Raw genomic sequence first — 22,252 nt, 5'->3', positions numbered from 1 at the left:
TATTAGTAATTCCTAATTTAATAAACTTTAATTTATTAAAAAAAAAAGCTTTATTGAGTTTTTACATTCGCATTGGGTGGATCACATATACTAAAAGATAATTTGTGGGGCATTTATAAATAGATAGGATAGGTCAGCACTACTCAAAAGAAATATGCCACAAATGTGGCTTAAAATTTCCTACAGCCACATTAAAAAAGAAAAAGGAATAGGGAAAATTAATTTTATTAATGTGTTTTATTTAACCCAGTATATTCTTTTTTAAAAAAAAATATATCTTTATTGATTTCAGAGAAAGGAAAGGAGAGGGAGAGAGAGAGAGAGAGATAGAAACATCAATGATGAGAGAGTCATTGATCGGCTGCACCCCGAAACCCGGGCATGTGCCCTGACCGGGAATCAAACCCCGATTGCCTGGATCCTTGGTCGACGCTCAACCGCTGAGCCACACCTGGCCGGGCTAACCCAGTATATTCTAAGCATTTCAATATGTTAACATGATTGAGATATTTTACACTCTTTTTTATTTTTCACACCGTCTTCAGAATCCAGTGTGTTTTTTCCTTCCTTTTTTTATTTTTTAATAAATGCTTAATGCGTAAGGAATTTTACTTAAAAATTTTTTAAAAAAAATATGTTTTTATTGATTTTTAGAGAGAGAAAGGGAGAGGGATAGAAAGGGAGAAACATTGATGAGAGAGAAACATTGATCAGCTACTTCCTGCATGCCCCCTACTGGGGATTGAGCCCAAAACCCAGGCATGTGCCCTGACTGGGAATTGAACCCTGTGACCTGTTGGTTCATGGGACAACACTCAACCATTGAGCCACACCAGCCGGGCCAGTGTGTGTTTCTTAAGGCACATCTCAATTTGGACTAGCTAAATTTCAAGTGCTCAGTAGTCACATACTGTTTTGAACAGTGCAGATATAGAAAGTTCTGTACAAGTATGGAGAAGGGATAAAGAAAATTGGTAAAGGATGGTTGAGAAAAGAATATGCTGGAGAGGAAAACATTCTGTAAAGTGATGGGAATTTAAGTGGGAGATATAATTTGAAACCAGGTAATAGAGTGGCTTGAATGCAGTTTAGGGAATTTGGTTTGTATGGGGTGTGTATATGAGAGAGAGAGATGTTGGAGGGTGCATAATCCATGTCTTGGTCATGAACACTTGAATGAATGTTGAATTAATATTTGTGAATTAATATGAAGCAAAATAAAAATCCTGGAAGAATACTAAAAATGCCTTGTGGATCTTCTAAAAAGAGAGCTGTGTTTAGGGAATATTCGTGTTCTGTGATTAACCATGTGGTGGAGATGATCAAAAAGGATGAGAATTGAGATAATGGTTTTTAGATTTGACCATTATTGGTGCCTTGTTCCTTAATGTTCTATTTAGATATACCTTACATACAGAGAAATCCACAAATCTTCTGAGTACAACTCAGTGAAATTTTTACATGTAAATGTACCCAAGTAACTTCTATTCCCATCAAGATATGTAACATTTTCTGTACAGAAAAAGATACCTTGTGCCCCCTCCTATTAATTTCCCCCTTACAGAAGAACCACTATTCTGATCTCTATTACCATAAAAACGTTTGGTTTATTTTTGAACTTGCTTATGGCATATTTTATCCTTTCCAAAGGTAGTGAGAGTTAATTCTAAGCTGTCTGTTGTTTGACGTTGTGTGAATTTGGATGTAAGTCAGATGGTAGGTAGTTGGTACTGTGGCCCTTCTGTTTTTTTCCAGTGTGGTTTATGTCAAGATCAGAGAGATGTTTCTTAGTTTTCATGAATAGTAATCCTTTAGAGGTTAGCATTATGACTAGAAAGTTTGTTTAGAATATAGAGATTAAAATTGCTTACACAGATAACATAGCTGTTTGGCTTGCTTTTATTACAGTATTCTCTAGGCATGTAGCCAAGAAGTAGGTAGAGGAGGTCTTGGATTGCCTCCTTATATAGATGCCTTTTGGAACCTTCTTAAACTAGCTTCTAGGCATTATGTAAGTTAGCTTTCAGGAATTTCAGGATGCTAGGGTATTTGAGTATTTCTGATTGTGATTGTAGGGATAGGAATAAATTGGTGTACTTATGTTTACAGGTAAGTTTCTACTTTCAACCGGAAAGATTTTGACATTTTTTATGAGTAAACAACTAGAATATTACCTTAAGGACAGTTGCACAAAAAGCTAAAATCCATGAAGGACACTTTTATAAAATGCAAACTGAAATGGAATTATTGATCATGATTTTTACTTCTAGTGCTTAAATCAGTTTTATTTTTCAAATGGAAGTAATGGTTACAGCATTGTTTTTCATAAATATTGAGCAGCGGAAGTCTTACTGTATATAGTGTAACAATTGATACTTTTGGGAGAAGGATTTTTTTCCTGCAATATGTATTATAAAAAAAATTGTGCTCTAGCTAGTTTAACTCAGTGGTTAGAGTGTCGGCCTTCAGACTGAAGGGTCCCAGGTTCGATTTTGGTCAAGGACACATAACCTCGGTTGCAGGCTCAATCCCCAGCTCTGGTCGGGGGCTTGTGGGAGGCAACCAATCCAGGTGTCTCTCTCACATCGATGTTTCTCTCTCTCTCCCCCTTCCACTCTCCCTGAAAAACAATGGGAAATATCCTTGGATGATAAATAAATAAATAAAATAAATAAATAAATAATATAAAAGTTGTAAAAAGCACATAACAATGAAAATTCAAATCTTCATTCTAGTATGCTTAGTTTTGAGGAATAGATATTTTGTAAATTGTGTAGAAATGAACATGAAAATACTTTCTCATTAACCCTTGGATTATGAATACTTTTGAGCTTATGAATGAAAATGTATAAAGAAGTTTTTTTTTTTTTTTAATTTGTAATACGTTTGCTTAATATACTCTTGCTCCAAGAATTTTAAGTTGTCTTGAAGAGCCGTGGCTGGTGTGGCTCATTTGGTTGAACATCGTGTTGTGCACTGAATGTCGCCAGTTCGATTCCTGGTCAGGGCACAAGCCCAGGTTTCCAGCTTGATCCAAGTTAGGGTGCTTGCAGGGCAGCTGACAGATGTTTCTCTCTCTCTTCCCTCCCTCCCTTCCTCTCTGTCTAAAATAAATTTTAAAAAAACTCTTGAAGAATAAAACCTGATCTATCAGCTTTTCTTACATAGGTTTTGTATTTGACAAGTGTAGAGGCTAAAGCAAAATTGGTTAGATTAGACATTGAAAAAGTATGTTTATTATCTACAAAATATTAAGATTTTATATAATGCCTTTTTTGGCATAGATTTCAAAAATTAAAAAAACAATTAGATTTATTAACAGCTTTAAGAGCTGACTTCTCTGTATAGAAAAAATAGACTTAAAGGTACATTCTTTGTTTTTGTGTTTTGATAAAAATGAATGTTATATATGAATTTAGTCTTGGGAGACTTGATTATTTTATATTCAAAAAAACATTGTTTATCTAGTTATATTTTCTCTAACATTCTCTTGCTTTAATTGAGTTAGGTATTACACAAAATTCATATATTAGGGGTAAGAATGCAGATACTATACACAGCAAATGATACGGTTCCTGCTCTCCAAGATCTCATGCTCTAAGATAACTTGAAGAGCAGTTAAAAGTGAAACATTTGAATTACTGGGCTGACATGAAATATATGAATAGTATATAGTAAGACTGAATTAATAAAGCTTCTTGGCAAAAATAATTTTTTAATCTATATTTTGAGACAGTGGTCTGTGTAGATTGGTGGAGAGGGAAGGGAAGGTCAGCAAAGAGGAAAGGCATGTTGGGAATTGTGGATGTAAGCATTTTCCTTGCTCAAAGTAGAGTGTTTTAAATGAACTTAATGAAAAATAAAGATAAGACTGTGGCCTGAGCTGAAGGAATCTAGAGTAGTTTGTATTAGAAATTACAAATCACGAGTTCTACTGAAGGTTATTGAACAGAAATACAGGGAGAAAATTAGTGGCCAGATATAACATGATTGGAGAAAAGACTGAAGTGAGAAAGGACAGTTAGAGGAGGTTATTTTGAGGTGTATATTAAGAGTAAGGAATGGGTAGTTTTAAAATAAAGAAGGTGAAATGCATGCTTCCTAAGTTTGTAGTGCAAAGTTAAAATAACAATGGAACCATTTTATTATCGTCTAGTATTGAAAATAAATTTACTTGGTCACACAGTTTGCAAGTAAGTTATTAACACGAATTGAGGTATATCTGCTTTGTTCTATAAAAGAGTGATGATTTTTTTTTAAGTTTGATTTGAAAACTAAGTAAAACCCAAGTTAAGCCATAGTGGTATTTTCTGAATTGCTAGTACTTTGAACTTAAAAAAATATATTTGAGATGAATACTGAAAAGATCTTGTATTGTAATGCTGTATTTTGAGTTATAATGGTGCATTTTAGCCATGTTTTAAGACAATTCTAATTGATATAAGAGTTGGCCGGAAAACAGGAGATAATAAAAATTAGTAATCTGGGCTACCAGTATTTAAATTTTTAAAAAATAGATACTTGTTTTAACATTTAGGAATAGTTAAAAACACACAGTTTATATATAGGGGAAAAATCTTTAATATATAGTTCCTTTGGGCAGTAGTATTCTTTTAATATTTGTTATATAAGATACTTATTTTTAACTGGAGTTTTCAAAAGTTCTTAAACTGAATGTATACTATTCCTTATAACGAGTAAGATTATTAAAATAGAAAAGTAGAACAACATGAAAAAGTTACAAAAATAATATAAAGAATCTTTTTCTGCCTTTTTTAGAGTTAGTACATACAACAATGTTTGGGAGTTAATAGATTCTTAGAGTTCTAAGATAGTATGTTAGCCTTTTTTTTTAATCCTCACTTGAGGATATGTTTTTATTGATTTTACAGAGAGAGAGAAACATCCATGTGAGAGAGAAGCGTCAATTGGTTGCTTCCTGTACATACCCCAACCTGAGATTGAACCTGCAACCTAGGTATGTGCCCTAACTGGGAATCCAACCCCTTGGTGTATGGGAAGGATGCTCCATCTGAGCCATCTGGCCTGGGGAATAATATGTTAGTCTTATTATGACAAATTTACATTTGAAATTATTTATTTATTTATTTATTATTTATTTATTTATTTATTTCATAGCTTTTAGAGAGAGATCGATTTGTTGTTTCACTTACTTATGCATTAATTGGTTTATTCTTGTATGTGCTCTGACTGGGGATCTAACCCACAACCTTGGTGTATGAGGACAACACTCTAACCGACTGAACTGCTCGGTGACCCGGGCTCATGACAGGTTTACATTTTAACCATTCTCACAGTTATCAGGGTTCATTCAGTTAATAAAGAAGTTAGTGAAGTTTCTGGCAGCATGGTACAGTAGGTACATTTGACTCAGATGCATCTAAGTTACCTGTTGAAGCATGTCAGCTAAAGCAAAAGAGAATAGGTTTCCCATACTATTATCACTGGGAAAATAGATTTCATCTCTGAAACTTGGGGTTTCTTTATAGACAGTACGGTGAGAAAGGATGACAGCAGAACTCCCTACTGTTCCCTGATTATCCTGATGAACTGGGGGTATTGTAATGAGGCTTACCTGAAGGCCCGGCCCTGAACCTTTCTGAAGTAGTTTCCTGTTATACCTATTTGTGCTGCAGATTTCTTGGAAATAGATGGATCCCCACCTGTGTGAGCCTCTGCACGCTGACAGGCAGTGAAAAAATCACTGCCGCGTGAGGAGGGGGAGCAGTTTGAAAGGGACGAGGACTAGGACCCAAACTGACCTCCATGCATGCTGGTCCTGCTGAGCAGCTCACACTGGAACTAGGTAGAGAAGATAGAACTGGCAGTGGCTGAGGTGTGACCCGTACTCTTGTGCTATGTGAGTGAATGTCTTCTGGTGGCAGTGTCATTAACAGTAACACAAATGGTATTCTAAGTAGATCTCCTTGAGTGTGGTATTGCTTGCCTAACCTACTCTTGGTACATCTTATTTTCCAACCCTATTCACCAACTTTGCTGTCAAATTTGGCTACCCTGTAGTTTTCCAATAGGTTTTTCTTAATTAAACTGGAATTGATTTCCTCCCTCCCCTTTTCAAACTGGATTAAAAATTCTTACTGTGTGGTTTCATGAGTTTTATCTATGTCAAAATAACACAACATTGAAAATAAGGGAATGGCAAAAATAATACTAAAACTTGCAAGTTTCATCGACATCAAGCAAAGGATAAAACCTATCTAGAACAAAACTTTTGAGTGGAAATTTTTTTTAAATAAAATATTAGGACTAGTAACCAGTATCAGGCTTAAATTTTTGTGTAATAAACTCAAACAAATAGCATTAAAACAATATGAAGTATAGTTTCTTTAGAGAAATAGGTAAAACCAATTTTTTTTAAGGAAACTTGATAATTCACCTCTCAGAATTTAATAAAGTAAACAAAATTCAGGCTATAAAGATCTGAATAGCTATACGCTTTATTTAGTAGATGTATGTCAAACTTTGTTTCCAATAGAGACTATACATTCTTTTCAAATTCTTGTGAATTCTTTTGAAACTGTGTCTTGGGCTTCAATGAGAATTTGAAATTTTAAATAAGAGAAATTGTACAGGCCAATATTTTCCTGACTATGGTTTAGTAAAACTAGATGTTAAAGCCAAAATGAGTCTGTCTACTTGGTTGGGGTACATGTGGGAGGCAACCAATCATCTTTATTTCTCACATCAATGCTTTTCTCTGTCTCTCTCCACCCCCTTGCCCTTCCTCCCTCCTTTTTTCCCTTCCTCCCTTCCTCTCTAAAAAAAAAATCAATAAACATATCCTCTAGTGAGAATTAAAAAAACAAAATACGTCCGTGTCCTACTAGAACTCGAACTTAAATATCATACTATTTAGAAATGAACAATGAGGACATGACATCAAAACTGATAGGTGAATGAATATTAATTTAAACATGGTGGATTAAATAACCATTTACTTTTTTTGCTGTTAGATCTGTACTAGAATTAATGTTTTTAAAAAAATAGGTATAGGGTGTCAAGGACAAAGAAAAGTGGAAAGTTTATCACTATTAAAATTTTAGGAGCTAGAAAGCAACAAGTGGTAAATAACTAGATGTGAGAAAACGGAATTTATTAGTGGAGAAGGCCTAGAATTGGTGCTTTATAGCCTTGGGATGCTTCAGGATTGGTGGCTGCAGGTACCTTGAAAGAATTGTCTGAAAGTCTCTAATAACCAGTAAGCAACACATAGTACCAGGAAAGGATCTCTTCAAGTTTCTTTGATAAAAAGGGAGGATCTCTGTTCTTGCTGACACTAGTCACAGCTCGGGTTAAGGGTGTCATACTGAGAGAATTGAGTAGAAATCTACATGTTGAACTGGGAATCACCCTCAGCCTCTTTTCCCTTCCTGGTTCTGAAAACCCTGTGTGTCAGGCTCCTAATCCCAGAATATGAGATTGAAAGATTCATCCTGTTACAGCACACTGATGATCAGGAGGAAAGACCAAGAGATAACAGACTGCCCAGACTGATCATCCTACAGTGACACCTATTAACACAAATTCTAGCAACTTTTGTGTTTCATTTTAAAGTATGAGATTGAAGATCATTAAACATTTGAGGATAACCTCTATATGAGAGAGAAGAAGGAAATAGAAATTCAGGAAGAAAATTTTATGAAAAAAGTTATTGATACCTTTGGAAGTAAGGTGATAACTACATCTTTGAAATAAGAAAGGATGCTCTAAAACCAATCCTCAGAAAACTGAGCTCTTGGACATTTAGAACATGAAATAGTAGGATTGGAAATAAAGAATATGAAGGAAATTAAGAAAAATAATGCCTTCAAAGTCCTGAATGTAGTAGGCTAAAATTATGAAGCATGAGGTGGTTAGACTATTTACTTCAAATGCACTCTATGTCAGGAAGTTGCTGGAGGACATGGGTTCCATCAAAATGTTGGGATAAAAAAGAGAGGATCCAGCACAGGAAAGAAGTGATTACCTAGGATGATGGTGAAAGGAGATGCTCGGAGGGTGGCCGTGTAAGTGGGTCTGAAGAGAGTAATCAGTTCAGTTTGGGACAGGACAGGAGGACAAAGGGATATAGATATGTCTTTAGAAACACACACAAGATGGAGGTTATTTTTATCTGTCATTTCTTGTGATGTCTTTGGTTTTGTTATGAAGGTAAAAATAGCCTCGTAAAATGAGTTAGGAAGTGTCTCCTTTTCTGGTTTTATTTATTTATTTTTTTGAAGAAAATTGGTGTCAATTCTTTTAAACATTCGGTATAAAGGACATTTATCAGAGAAGCCATCTGATCCTGGGCAACCTGGGAAAGTGGGAAAGGTGTATTTAGCTTTTCTATGACTTCTTGATTAGTTTTGGTAGTTTGTTTTTCTGGGGATTTGTCCATTTCACTCAGGTTATTTAGTTTATTTCTCGTGTTCCCTTATAATCCTTTTTATTTCTTATATAAAGTCAGTAGTAATGACCTCCTTTTCATTCCTGATTTTAATTATTTGTCATCTTTTTTTCATGGTCAGCCTGCCTGAATGTTTGTCAATTTTGTTGCTATTCTTAAATTCTGTTTCATGTATTTCTGCCACAATCCCTGTTATTTCCTGCCTCTCTCTGCTTTAGTTTAGTTTGCTCTGCTTCTGGTTTCTTAAGGTGGGAGGTTAGGTTATTTGAAATTTTTAAATGTAGGCATATATAGCTATAAATTTCCCTTTAAACACTTCTTTCATTTCATCCCATAAGTTTTGGTGTATCATGTTTTCGTTTTCATCTCAACATATTTTATAATTCACCCATGTGATTTTTTTCTTTGACCTATTGGTCATTTAGGAGTTTGTTGCTTAATTTGCACGTGTTTGTTAATTTCCCAGATTTTCTTCTCATTTATTTCTAGTTTCATTCCATTGTGTTTGGAGAACATAGTTCCTGTGATTTTATTTCATTTAAATTTATTGACGCTTGTTTTATAGCTTATCATATGGTCTGTACTAGAGAATGTGCACTTGAGAAGAAAGTGTTCTGCTGTTCAGCGGAGTGTTCTGTACAGGGGTGGGCAAAAGTAGGTTTGCAGTTATTTGTATGGAAAATAATACAATAATTAACAAATACTAATGCAAGAATAAACTCTGTTTTGTGTACTCAAAACTATAAACCTACTTTTGCCTACACCTGTATATTGTCTGTTAAGCGCTGTAGTTTATAGTGTTCAAGCATTCTATTTCCTTGTTGGTCTTCTGTCTGGTTCTATTCATTATTGAAAGGTATATACATCTCCAACTATTTTTTGTTTGTTTTGATCTGTTTTCTATTTCTTCAATTCTGTAAGTTTCAGCTTCATATGTATTTATTCTTAGAGGTACTTATGTTTATAGTTGAAATACAATTTTTGATGGATTGATCCTTTTGTTATTATAAAACATCCTTTTTTTTGGTCTTTAGTAACAACTTTTTACTTAATATCTTTTTTGTCTGATAGAGTATAGCTACTCCAGCTCTGTTTTGGTTATTGTTTGCATGGTATGTCTTTTTCCACCCTTTTGCTTTCAATTTCTTTGAATCTAAAGTGTCTCTTCTAGACAGCAGGTAGTTGGATTGTGTTGTTTTTTAAACCAATTTTGCCAGTCTCTGCTTTTTTATTGGAATGTCCAATTAACTTGCTTTTATGTAATTACTGATAAGGTAGGATTTCTGTCTGCCCTTTTGCTATTTGTTTTTTGTATATTTAAAGATTTTTTTGTGTGTGGTATTGTTCTGCTTTGTTCCTGTACTATTGCTTTTCTTTGTCCTGAATAGATTATTTTCTAATACCATTGAAATCCCTTGCTGGTTTTTTCACTATGTATGTTTTTCATTTTATAGTGGTTGCTCTGGGAATTATAATTAATAACTTTGTTTCAATTAAATTCTGAGAAATAGAAACTTACTTTCAATAATATACAAAAATTTTACTCCTGTGTAGCTCCACTCCTTCTTCTTCCATTGAGTTATTTTTGTCATGAAAAGTACATACTTGCCTGGCCAGGTGTGGCTCAGCGGTTCAGCATCGACCTAAAATCAGGCGATCAGGGTTCGATTCCCGGTCAGGGCACATGCCCGGGTTGCGGGCTTGATCCCCAGTTGGGGGCGTGCAGGAGGCAGCCGATCAGTGACTCTCTCATCATTGATGTTTCTCTCTCTCTCTCCCCCTCTCCTTTCCTCTCTCTGAAATCAAAGATATATTAAAAAAAAAAAAAAAAAAAGGATATACTTAATATATCTTTTAAGTTAATAGGAGTAAAAAAGCCACAAATTTAAAAATTATACTGTCTTTTATATTTACCTATCTAGTTACCTTTATCATACACTTTATTTGTTCAGGTGGGTTTGAGTTACTATCTATTGTTCTTTTATTTCATCATGAAGGACACCCTGTTGTATTTCTTGTACATCAGGTCTGCTAGCAACCAGTTATCTTATTTTTGGTTATATGTGAATGTCTTAATTTCTCCTTTATTTTTGAAAAGTAGTTATGGATACCTGGTTGACGGTGTTTTTTTTTTCTTCAGTATTTTGAATATGTCTTCCCATTGCCTTCTGGCCCCCATGGTTTCTGATGAGAAATTAATTATATTTAGGATCTCTACATGTGACAAGCTGTTGTATCTCTTGGCTTCTTTCAGGATTCTTCTTTTGTTTTTTGACAGTTGATTATGGTGTGTCCAGGTGTGGGTCTCTTTGAGTTTATCCTCCTCATAGTTGCTTGAGGTTTTTTTGGTGTTTAGATTAATGTTTTTTTATTAAATTTGGGGGAATTTTTAGTCATTTATTCAACTATTTTTTGCCTCTCTCTTTCATTATGTGTATGTTTTGATATGTTTAATGGTGTCTTTCAGGTACCTTTTTTTCCCTCATTTGTTTTTCTTTCTGTTTCTCAGAGTGGATAATGTCAATTGATCTATCTTCAAATTCTCTGATTCTTTTTTGCCTGTTCAAGTCTGCTGCTTAAACCTTCTAGTGAATTTTTCATTTTAGTTATTACACTTTTCAACTCCAGAATTTCTATTTTGTTCTTTTTCATGATTTCTCTTTATTGTTATTTTCTATTTGTTAGACATTCATCTCGTACTTTCCTTTATTTATTTATTTATTTTTTAAATATATCTTTATTGATTTCTGAGAGAGGAAAGGAGAGGGGGAGAGAGAGAGAGAGAGAGAGAGAGAAACATCAATGATGAGAGAGTCATTGATCGGCTGCCTCCTGCACACCCCCAACTGGGGATTGAGCCCGTAACCCAGCATGTGCCCTGACCAGGAATCGAACCCCGGTCGCCTGGATCCTAGGTCAACGCTAAACTGCTGAGCCATGCCTGGCCAGGCTCATACTTTCCTTTAGTTCTTTAGACATGAATTTCCTTTAGTTCTTTTAACATGTTTAAAATAGCTGATTTTAAAACTTTGTCTAGTGAGTTCAATGTCTGGTTTCCTTGGGGACAATTTCTATTGACAGCTCTTTTTTCTTGAGTATGAACCATACTTTTTTTAATGTCTTCTCACATTTTGTTGAAAACTGTACATATAAAACAGTGTGGCAGCCCTGACAATCAGATATTCTCCCCTCCCCAGTGTTTGTCATGGTTAGTTTGTTGTTACTTTAGTGTTTTTTCTGAATTCTGTATATCTCTATTCTTTGTTGTGCGTGGCCCCTGCAGTCTCTCTACTCCGGTAGCTTAGTGGTCAGCTAATGATTGGACAGAGGTTTCCTGAAATGCCTGGGACCAGTAAGTCTCCCAGCCTTTGTTGAGCAGTTCTGTGTGTGCTGCTCAACACACACACGATTTCAGCACTCAGCCAGGAAGTTTGTAACTGTGCCTTACCCTTTACTTCCTGTTTGTGCAGAGCTTCTAGGTTAGCCAGAGGTATGCAGTTAAAGCCTTCTTAGGTCTTTCTTGAGCATATGCACAGCCCTGGGCATGTGCAGAGACCTGTGCATACATGTGACTCATCTAGATTCTCAGGTATATGTTGGAGCTTTTCTAAGTCCTCAGTTTTTCTTTTTACATTTTTTGGTTAGCTTATTATTTGTCTCAACTGTTATCCACTGCCTTGGTCAGCCACAATATTAAACAATTGCCTCTGATTGTTTTTGACAGACTTTTTGCACTGGTTGAGCTCTGCATCCAGTCAGATTATAATAGTTTTGGGAGTGGGGTCTTCCAGGATGCCACTGAATTTGTCAAATAATGACAATCCTTGGGAAATGGAGTAGTGAAAGAGCTTCCACCTTCTTCTGCCCACCTTAGGTATGATGTTATCTGTGGGTTTTTCACACATAGCTTTGATTATGTTGATGTAGTTTTCTTCTATTCTTAATTTGTTGAGTCTCTCTATTGTGCTTTTTCAGCATCAATTGAGATGATTGTGATTTCTTTCCTTTATTCTGTTAACCTGGTGTATTATATTGAACCATGCTTGCATTCTAGGAGTAAATCCAACTTGATCGTTTTTGGTATAATTCTTTTAGTGTGCTTTTGAACTTGGTTTGCTGAGGATTTTTTTTGAGGATTTTTTTCTCAATATTCACCAGTCATATTGGATTAGGGCCCACATTTATGATCTTGTTGAACCTCAGTTATTGCCTTAAAGGCCCTATCTCCAAATATACAGTCACATCGGTGTTAGGGCTTCACCATATGAATTTTATAGGGACACAGTTCAGTCCATAACACCTTTTATGTAGTCCTTCTAAGTTATTTCCTAGAGAACCTACCATCTGCAGTATATTAGTTTCCCATGGCTGTTCTAACATTACCACCAACTAGATGGCTTAAAACAATAGAAACTTATTTTCTCATAGTTCTGAAAGCCAGAAGTTTGAAATAAATTATCATTGGACAGAAATTAAGGTGTCAGCAGGATTGTTCTCTCTCTGAAGGCTCTAGGAGAGAATCTGTCCCTTGCCTCTTTCCAATTCTGGCAGCTGCTGGCATTCCTGGCTGTGGCTGCAGTTTTTAAGGCCAGTGTTTTCAAATCTCTCTGTGCTCTGTCTTCACCTTCTCTGTATGTAGTCAAATTTCCCTGTCTGCCTCTATAAGGAATTGTACTTAGGGCCCACCCAAATAATCCAAGATTGGCAAAGAACTTTTGGGAGGTTGTGGGGAGCATATAAGATAATATTCACAGGTTTCTTGGATTAAGATTTGGATATCTTTTGTGGGGCCATTTTTTAGCCTATCACAGTTTTATTGCTCTCACTTTCATTTATAGTTAGTTTGTAATAGGTCCTACCATCCGGTTCTGGGTGGGTAAAGGTTGGTGGCAATGGATGGCAGAGAGAAAATATTCTCATTTCTTCTAGACATTACACAGAAAACTAGGTCTGTGGTGTTCTCAGTATGTGGTCCTGGAAGTAGCAGCATCAACTTCACTTTAGGAACTTATTGGAAATGCAAACTATTAGGCTCCACTGTTATACTTCTCTAATCAGGAACTCTTGAGTGTGGGGCCTAGCAGTATGTGTATAACAAGCCTGGGTGATTCTGCAAACCACTTTTCTAGATTATGGACATTATTAGAATTAAAACCATATTTGTCTTCCTGTCCAGCTCTTTTTCTGCTTAAGGCCATTACTAAATTAGGATTTATAGCCCACAAACTTTGTATTCTGTAGATATGCAAGCATGATAACCAGTGAAATTAATTCACCCAGTAAAATAATTTGCTTGGCTTACTTTTGCAAGTTGTATTTGCACTGAAGCCATAGTTACTTCATGAAGTAACATGACTGAATCCAGAAGTGATGTGAATTTTCCTTTGAATTCTTTGAAAATGTGAATTCAATTCAGCCTGAATTTTACTTGTTTTTCTTCTATATTCCTATGCAACACAAAATTTCTGTAGTCTTTCATTTAGTCTACACTGTTATGCTTTTATAATGTGCCCATCCAGTGAAAGTGTGAAAATGAGATAAATGAATTCTTGTCCACATTGTAGTTCAGAAAATACACAAGTAAACAGATAGGGTTGATATAGAGCTGCCACTAGTTACTATAATTGAGAAACACAACTTAACATAGCTGAAGAAATTAAAGAAGGATCTGTCAGGGTGACTGAGCTAAATATTGAAAAACCAATAAAAAGGTGTTAGGAAATTTAAAGAGAGATGGAAGGTAGGTATAGTTCACCCTATGAAAAGGCATGAAAGCTGAGAGTATATGGGCTGTTCTAGGAGTTTAGGAAGTTTGGTATAGTAGAGTAAATGTGAGAGTGAAGATTAGGGATAGATTGAGATGAGGTCATTGATGATACTATTGAAGGACTTGAAGCACATAGATGTGACATCTTCAAGATAAACATTGTAAAAGGGTTACTTGTACAGTTTCGGGAAGGATGAATTTGAGATGATAGTGAGTCTGGAGATAGAAAGTTATTGTAATCTAGATATGAAAGGCAATAGGTATATTAGTGCAGTTTTTTGAGGATAAGAATTCAGAAGAGTAACAAGCCTGTTTCAGGTAGGGGAAGGAGATGTTTAGAATTCAAAGTAGGACATACTGAGTTTTCAGAATTTATAGAATGTGATAAAATTAGAGGTAGGTAGATTTTTGACAAGTAAATTTTCAGTGGAGTGTTGGGGTGGAGGTTACATTATACTAGGTTGAAGATTAAATTGAGGAAGTAGGAGAGTATCAGTATATTCTATTCTCTGTAATAATGATTCCTGGCATTGATTTGTTTGCAAAGTGCTTAGTGTTAGCCATTATTATGGCTACTATTAGTATGTACTTTTATGCCATCTCATTCTGCATGGCATAAAAGTATATACTAACTTTTTGGCATATATTTTTTCTTCTATTTTTTGGAATGTATTTTTTTAAATATATATATTTTTGATATGTACATAATTGTGTTGGGTAAACATTGATCTAGATAGAAGTATGTTTTATGAACAAATCCTGATTTTAATTATATAGCTATTGCCATAATTATTATTAACTATTAAAGTTAATGAAAGCAAGTTTTGTAAAAATTTTTCGAAGAGAGCTAGAAAGTTTGTTTCTCATTTAATAGATTATTTTTTCTCAAAAAAGTGGTACTTAGCAAGTTTCATGAAGGTTAAAATAATCATGTCTTAGTTGAACAGTTTTTGGTATAGATGTCTTACAAAAAAAAGAATTGATTTGCAGTTTTTAATTTAAAAGCATTGTGTGTCATCAATGTACTTGTTCATACCTGAAGCAAAAAGCTAAATCATGGTTTTACTTGTATTCTTTCAGGTTTGATTTAATTTCGAATGAGATTGTTCTTGCAGCAAGATGTTAATAAGACAAAATCTAGGTAAGTAGAAGACTACTTTTTAAAATATTAACGTACCAAAGTAGGAATACAATTTTTAAAAAAAATTTACCTTCAAGTTCAAAATCAATGAGTTTTTAAGTAAAATTTTGAAATACGAAGAAATTGACTTTTTGATGCACTTGGTCCAGTTGATTTGGTGGGAGAAGAATACAGCTATCAAATTATGGAACTGAGTTCTTTACTCTTTTATGTTGAGTTTTATAACTTAGGTGTGCAGTTGCCAGTAACTATAAAACATGTTAGAAAATCAGATTCAATAAGGTTTGTTAGTGCGCTTCACTCCTCTCTTCTTGTGGATTATAATACTTGAATAGTCTTTGCTTTTGTGAATCTTGCTTTCTTATTTCATTAATGAAGCACTTCCACAAATTGCTTAAATTATCCAAATTGTGACTTTTTAATATGTTGAGAATTATAAATGAGTGTTTTAGTATTTTTCTTGTGGGTATCTCTGCTGAGTGGTTTTTCTAATTTAAGCATTCTCATTTGCTTTAATTTTTTTAAGACTGTTGACTTAAGAAAATTGAATTGTGGTCATGTACTTTTGGTCTTGTATGTGAAAGAATGCTTTTTAATAATATAATCTGTTGAAATGTTAAAAAATATACACTTACTAACTATTGGTTAGTGAACATGGCTTCAGGATATAAATAGAGTAAGAAAAATACTTTGGTAAAATTGCAGGAAACTTGATCTTTCTCTAATCTAACTTGATGGTTCAGCTGTCAGAAATTTGCTGATCTCAAAGGTAAAAAAAAAGCCTAGTATGAGAAGTGCTATAGTTTGAGTAATGTGCAGTTAAATATTGTATTCTCAATAAGTGGTTTAGGCATAACTTAAGCAATTTCCTTTTTATTGCTATTATGTAATAATAGTAATGGTAGTTTGAAAAATATTTATTGTCTCTATATTGTATTAAGTGTTTCTTGTGCCTTATTAATCTTTATACTACCTCCTATAAGGTACTGCTGTGTAGAAAATTTTCATTTTTTTTTTTTTTTTTTTCTTAATGGGGAGCTATTTCTTTTTCTTTAGGAAGAGTGTTTTATTTCCATAGAATGTATTAGAAGAAACTTTTGCCTGTATATCTTCCTAAAAGAGAGAAGCCACTAGACTTTTGTACTTCAGGTTTGTTTGCTAGTTGAATACATAGTGTCTATTAAAACCTTTATTTTGATTGCTCATAAGTTAGGTATTACTCATGGGATGACACTGGTTTAGTTTATTATGTATGAATTTATCCCACCACAATTATATGTGCTTTTTTATTATTAAGTTATAATTTAAGTATGGCAAAATGTGGAAAATTTAAAGTATAGAGCTGAATGAGTTTTTACATATGAGTTTACATGTATAACCACCATCCAGATCAAGATGCAGAATGTTTTTATTGTCCCAGAAAATTCCTCTTGCTTTTCCCTTACCAATCTAATATCCTTTCCTTTGAAGGTAAGCATTATCCTGAATTCTATCAGCACAGCTTAGCGTTGCCTTGAACTTAGTATATATAAAGTTATATATTCTGTACTCTTTTGTATTTTTCATTCAACATAATGTTTTTGAATTTCCTCCATGTTGTTGTATCAGTAGTTCATTATTTTTTTAATGTTGAGTAATAGTCTCTTGTATGAACATACTACATATTTTTTATGCACTCTGTCTATATTTTTGTTTATTGGATTCTCTGAGTCTCTGACTTCACTTGCCAACATCCTATACTGCTTTCCTTCCTCTAGTTGTCCCCTTAATTTTTCCTCATCACCTGCACAATGAAATGTAAGCTTTATAACATGGCATACAATGATATCTGGCTGTTTCAGAATGCCTGGCATTTTATGGGTAAACAAAATATCATATTTTAAATTCCTAGTCTTGGTCCTAAGTATATGTTGTCAGCTTTCTCCAGCCCCTCACCCCCCCAGTTGCCAGTGTCCCGTCCTCCTTGTTGTAAGCTTATCTGTTGAAATAGTCTATCTCCAGCATCAGTTTGTCCTTTGAGCCAGACCTGGCCATACCGCAGTAGTCTGTTTTCTTTACTAGATTGTGAGTTCTTTGAAGGTAGACACTTTCCATATCTTATCTATCTCAGCACAGTACTTAGTGAATGTTTGTTAAACAGAACAATGAACAGTTCTGTCTTGAAATTTCAGAATATTTGCTGGAATGGGGTAGGAGCTTTAGTACTTAAGTTGTTGAGCTGTAGGAAAGAGCCTGTGAGAGTAATACAGAGGTAGCATTATAGACATTTTGGAAATAAATAAAATATTCCCCATCTTCTTTCAGTTCAGTTGGAATAAAATAGTTGGTCATTTTTGATTTTGATTACTCTTTCCAAATGAAGGCATTAATCCATGTTATGGAAATTAGAGTGTTTGTTACTAATAGTAGTTGTATTAGTTATATCTTTTGTAATAGTTTGTACTAGTTATTTCTCTAAAGATTTAAAAAATGTGTTAGACTAATGGAGAAATTAGGAAGATTGGTCACATCTGTAAGAAGTAAAGAAAACTTTTCCTCATTTTCCTCAGGGTAAAAACTGTTGGAGTGGAGGAAGAACTTGAATCATAGTCTGGAATTGTGAAAACATTTTTGATTCCTATAGCTTAGGAAACTTGCCGTTTGCTGAAAAGTATTTAATTATTTTTTTTTTCCCTCACCCGAGGATATTTTTCCATTGCTTTTAGAAAGAGTGGAAGGGAGTGGGGGGTGGGGTTTGAGGGACAGAGAGTGTGACACATCAATTGGTTGCTTCCCCAATGTGCCCAGACCAGGCTGGGGATCGAGCCTGCAACCAAGGTATGTGCCTTTGATGGGGAATCGAACCCATGCAGGCCTATGCTTTAACCACTGAGCCACAGCGGCCAGGGCCCAAAAGTATTTTTTAAAAGTTTATTGTAGATTTTTTTATTAAATTTATTGCGGTGACATTGGTTAATAAAATTATATAGGTTTCTGGTGTACAATTTTGTAATACATTATCATCTGTATATTGTATTGTGCATTCACCACTGCAAGTCATATCTTCTTCCATCACCATTTATCTCCCCTATATTTTTTTAAGAAATGAAACTTTTTTAAAACCTTAAAGCATATTTTACTAGTTTTCTTCCATATTTGAAATTTGGCTAGTTGGATTGGCTATTGTAGTCACCTGAGGAGTTTTTATGCCTGAAGCTTGATTGCCTTCTAGCAAGTCCAAAGCAAGGAGAGCTTCTTCCCCACTGGGATCAATTTGCTGCTTTTCCTCTCTGCAGCTTCTGCCATAAAGGTTAAACACAGAGTTGGATGTTGACCCCAACTCATGCTGTTCCTCTGTCTCCTTACAAGGATTTTCTTAGGCACAGATTCTTATTGAATGTAGAACCTTAGTTATTTCCTATATTTCATCCTGGATATTAAATGTATTTAGTTTTTTTTTGATAAAGTGTGAGTATTCAGAGAAATTTAATCTTGTGATTGTTAGACCTAGTATCTTTAAAAGATTTTAGACTAGGTTTTTTCCTTTAGAGTCTGATAGGTATACCTCAGTTTCAGATTCTTCCTCTTCATTTTGTGCTTGAATATTTTAGTGAGCTGCTGCTAAGCTTTTCCATTTTGCAGAATTCCTAAATTCAAGGATTTGAAGTTCTTCATGAAAGTTTGTTGTATATTAGCTTAATTTTCTTAATTTCCAAATTAACTTCTCTGGGCTTCACTTTAGTAGCACTATAGATGTGCTTCCCTTTGTTGTAATGTGAATAAGCTTCCCTTTGTTGTAATGTGAAAAAAAACCTTTAATTAATAAAATTATTTGTTCTTCATCCTTGATGAGATTGCACAGTGTACATTTGACCGTTTTCAAATATATTGCCAAGCAACATTTAGTATTTTCAAAATTGTATTTTAAAATAAAATTCTCATATTCTTCGATGTGTGAGCAAATACTACAAAAGTGTTTAAAATAAGAAGTAAAACTCTCCTTTATCCCAGCACTGTGCTCCTTGTAAGTTAGCAAAAAACAGCTTGTATGTATTCTTCATCTTTCTCTTTCCATTTACCAATATATCCTGGACATTTTTTCATATATACATTATGTATAATAAAATTGTTTCCTTATTGGTAAATACTGGGGTAAATTTCAGGGGTTTTTTTGCTTGTATAAGCAATGCTGCAATAAATATTCTTGACTATATCATTGGGATTGTGTGAGAGTGTCTGTAGGATAATTTGTAGTAATGGACTGCTGGGTCCCTGTATATGTCCTTTAATTTCTGAATAGATTGCAAAATTGCATTGAGATTGTATCCTAACATTCTTATTACCAGTTTTTGAGAATATTTGTTTCCTGACATTGTGCTACACATAAATTTGTGTTTTAATTTTTGCCAGTCTGAGTGAAAAGTGTATTTATTTGTGCATTTCTTTAACTGTGATATTTCTTAAAGGTTTGAAATGTCACCTTCATCATAACTTAATTTCATTGGAGAATATATAATTTGCAGAGATTTTTCTCCTTCATTGTTAAATCCATCAGTTAACATACCTTTGTGGTTTATGTACTGCATTCAGGTTTTAATATTGAATAAACCAGATTTTAGTAAAAGTGGCATATGCTTATGTGTGAACGAATAGCCTTCTTTGTTCTCTTTATATTACTTATTTAGTATAAATATTTCCTGATGATGAATCTCTATAATTTGTCACAAACTATTGCTAGCATAATTTGTAAGTAGAAAGAAAATAAAAGCCATTATTAAGTATTAGGTTTATTAAGCCTAGATTAACAGCATGCCACTCAAACTCTGTTGTCTCTTGCAACTCAAGCATTAGGAAGTTTTCCTTCTTTGTGGTTATGTTTTTGCTGCCTTTAGCATGTAAGATAAGCTATATTTATTGGTCTCAGATCTAGCTTTAAAGTCAATAACTCCTTTTTAAAAATTCTTTAATTCTAGAAACTACTAAATTTAAGATCAGAAAAAAAAGAGAGGAAAAAATCCTTAACATATAATAGTTTTCTGTGAGTTTCGTTTTTTTTTTAATCCTCATCAGAGGATATTTTTTCCATTGCTTTTCAGAAACAGTGGAAGGGGGAGAGAGAGAGAGAAATATCAATGTGAGAGAGACACATTGATTGGCTGCCTCCTGCACTCAGCTGGAATTGAGACTGCAACCAAGGTATGTACCCTTGGCCGGAATCGAACCCGGGACCCTTCAGTCCACGGGCCGATGCTCAAACCACTCAGCCAAACAAGCTAGGGCTCTCTGAGTTATTTTATTTATTTTTTCAAAATATATCTTTATTGATTTCAGAGAGAGGAAGGGAGAGGGAGAGACAGAGACAGAAACATCAATGATGAGAGAGTCATTGATCGGCTGCAGCCCCCAACACGGGTATGTGCCCTGACCGGGAATTGAACCCCGATCGCCTGGATTCTAGGTTGACGCTCAACTGCTGAGCCACGCCCGGCTGGGCTCTCTGAGTTATTTTTAAGAATTAAGGTATTGCCTTCTTTTGGGTTTACTTACTTATTTTTGCACAGTATTTCCCAGTGTGATGCCTTTGCTCCTGGATATGTTTGTATTTCTCTTAGTCTTCATCTCTTAAAACTCATCCTTGGTTTTACTATGTTGTTTTATTTGTTGAAAGGGTTAAGTAGGCTGCATTAATATGTTTTTAAGCTGAGTGGGCAATCTATTTTTCCAAAGAAAGTTTCATTCAAGCCTGTATTTATTATAAAAATTTCTACCCAAATCCGAAGTGGTTTTAACAATTAAAGGCTAAGTGGCAAATGTCTTTCCAATATGTGAACAGGAAACCATAAAACTGCCCTGCCAGACCAAAACATTTTGCTCTTACTATTGTTGAACCTTCTATAGTAGGTCTAAACTGTAAGTAAAGGTGCGAAATAAAACAAGGCATTAAGTAAGCCTTTATTCAAACCTAATGTTCTAGGCACTGTGCTATATGTCAAGTATGCATTGATAACTAGAATTTTCAGTGCTATATAACGAATTATGTTATCAGTCATGAAAAGAATACTGTCAGGGATGTAAAGGGGAAATATAGTAGGACTACGGAGAGAATTTTGAAGAAAGAGATCAGGAAGGTGACTTTTGAGTTGGCCACTGAAGGAAAGAATAGAATTTGATTGTAGGATGACCTGGGGAAAATGTAGACAGAAGGGGGTGTGAACTAAATTTTAGTGTCCAAAAATTATTTTGTTAAGACACTTTCACTTACCTGAATGTCCATGTTGTCAAAATTACATTTTCTTAAGTGTACTAAAGTTTACACTTTACTACAGCTTAGGAATTCATTGTTTGAACTATTCCTTTGTTCTGGTTTTTCAAACTTTTAGAACAAGTCTGATTTTGAAACCACCAAGAAATCAACTATACTGTGAAAGGTTCCATGCTTATTATTAATTTACATACTACAATATTACACTTAAGGGTATGAGGTTCATAAATAATAAAAGACTGGCTTGAGGTCAGGTAGATAATTAGAACCTAAATCCTGTAACCTCTTATTTACTGTTCTTTTGAGATGACCATTAAAACAGATATTTGAAACCTTTTAGGTTTTCCTGTCGGGGCTTAGGACTGTGGCTCTACCTTTCACATGATCAGTGTTCAGTAAATACTTGTTTAATGTTTGTTTGTTTGTTTTTGTTTTTATATTGATTTCAGAGAGGAAGGGAGAGGGAGAGAGAGAAACATCAATGATGAGAGAAAGAGACATTGATTGACTGCCTTCTACCGAGGGTCAAGCTTGCAACCCAAGCATGTGCCCTGATTGGGAAAACAGGCTCAATGAAACAGAGGATAGAATAAGTGAATTAGAAGATAAGGTAGGAAGAAACCACTCAATCAGAGCAGCAAAAAGAAAAAACACTTAAGCATGAGGACAATT

At 34.5% G+C, this 22,252-nt stretch overlaps 1 protein-coding gene across 6 annotated transcripts in view; it reads left to right on the top strand.

Moving 5' to 3' along the window:
• ZNF644 (zinc finger protein 644) overlaps positions 1 to 22,252 on the top strand; it is an 88,621-nt gene that overhangs the window by 6,374 nt on the left and 59,995 nt on the right. For 4 of the 6 annotated variants that reach the window (XM_087820580.1, XR_001602026.2, XM_087820581.1 and 1 more), the window contains one exon: positions 15,279 to 15,339. The gene's annotated coding sequence lies outside the window, so the exon portion shown is untranslated. Of the gene's footprint in view, positions 1 to 5,091; positions 5,882 to 15,278; positions 15,340 to 22,252 lie in introns of those variants that run through there. The other 2 variants (XM_016197201.2, XM_087820579.1) reach the window with 1 other exon arrangement.

This window comes from Miniopterus natalensis, chromosome 9, assembly GCF_054644295.1.
Source record: "Miniopterus natalensis isolate mMinNat1 chromosome 9, mMinNat1.hap1, whole genome shotgun sequence".
In the NCBI taxonomy this organism is placed as follows: domain Eukaryota; kingdom Metazoa; phylum Chordata; class Mammalia; order Chiroptera; family Miniopteridae; genus Miniopterus; species Miniopterus natalensis.
This window is presented reverse-complemented; position numbering and strand designations above follow the sequence as displayed.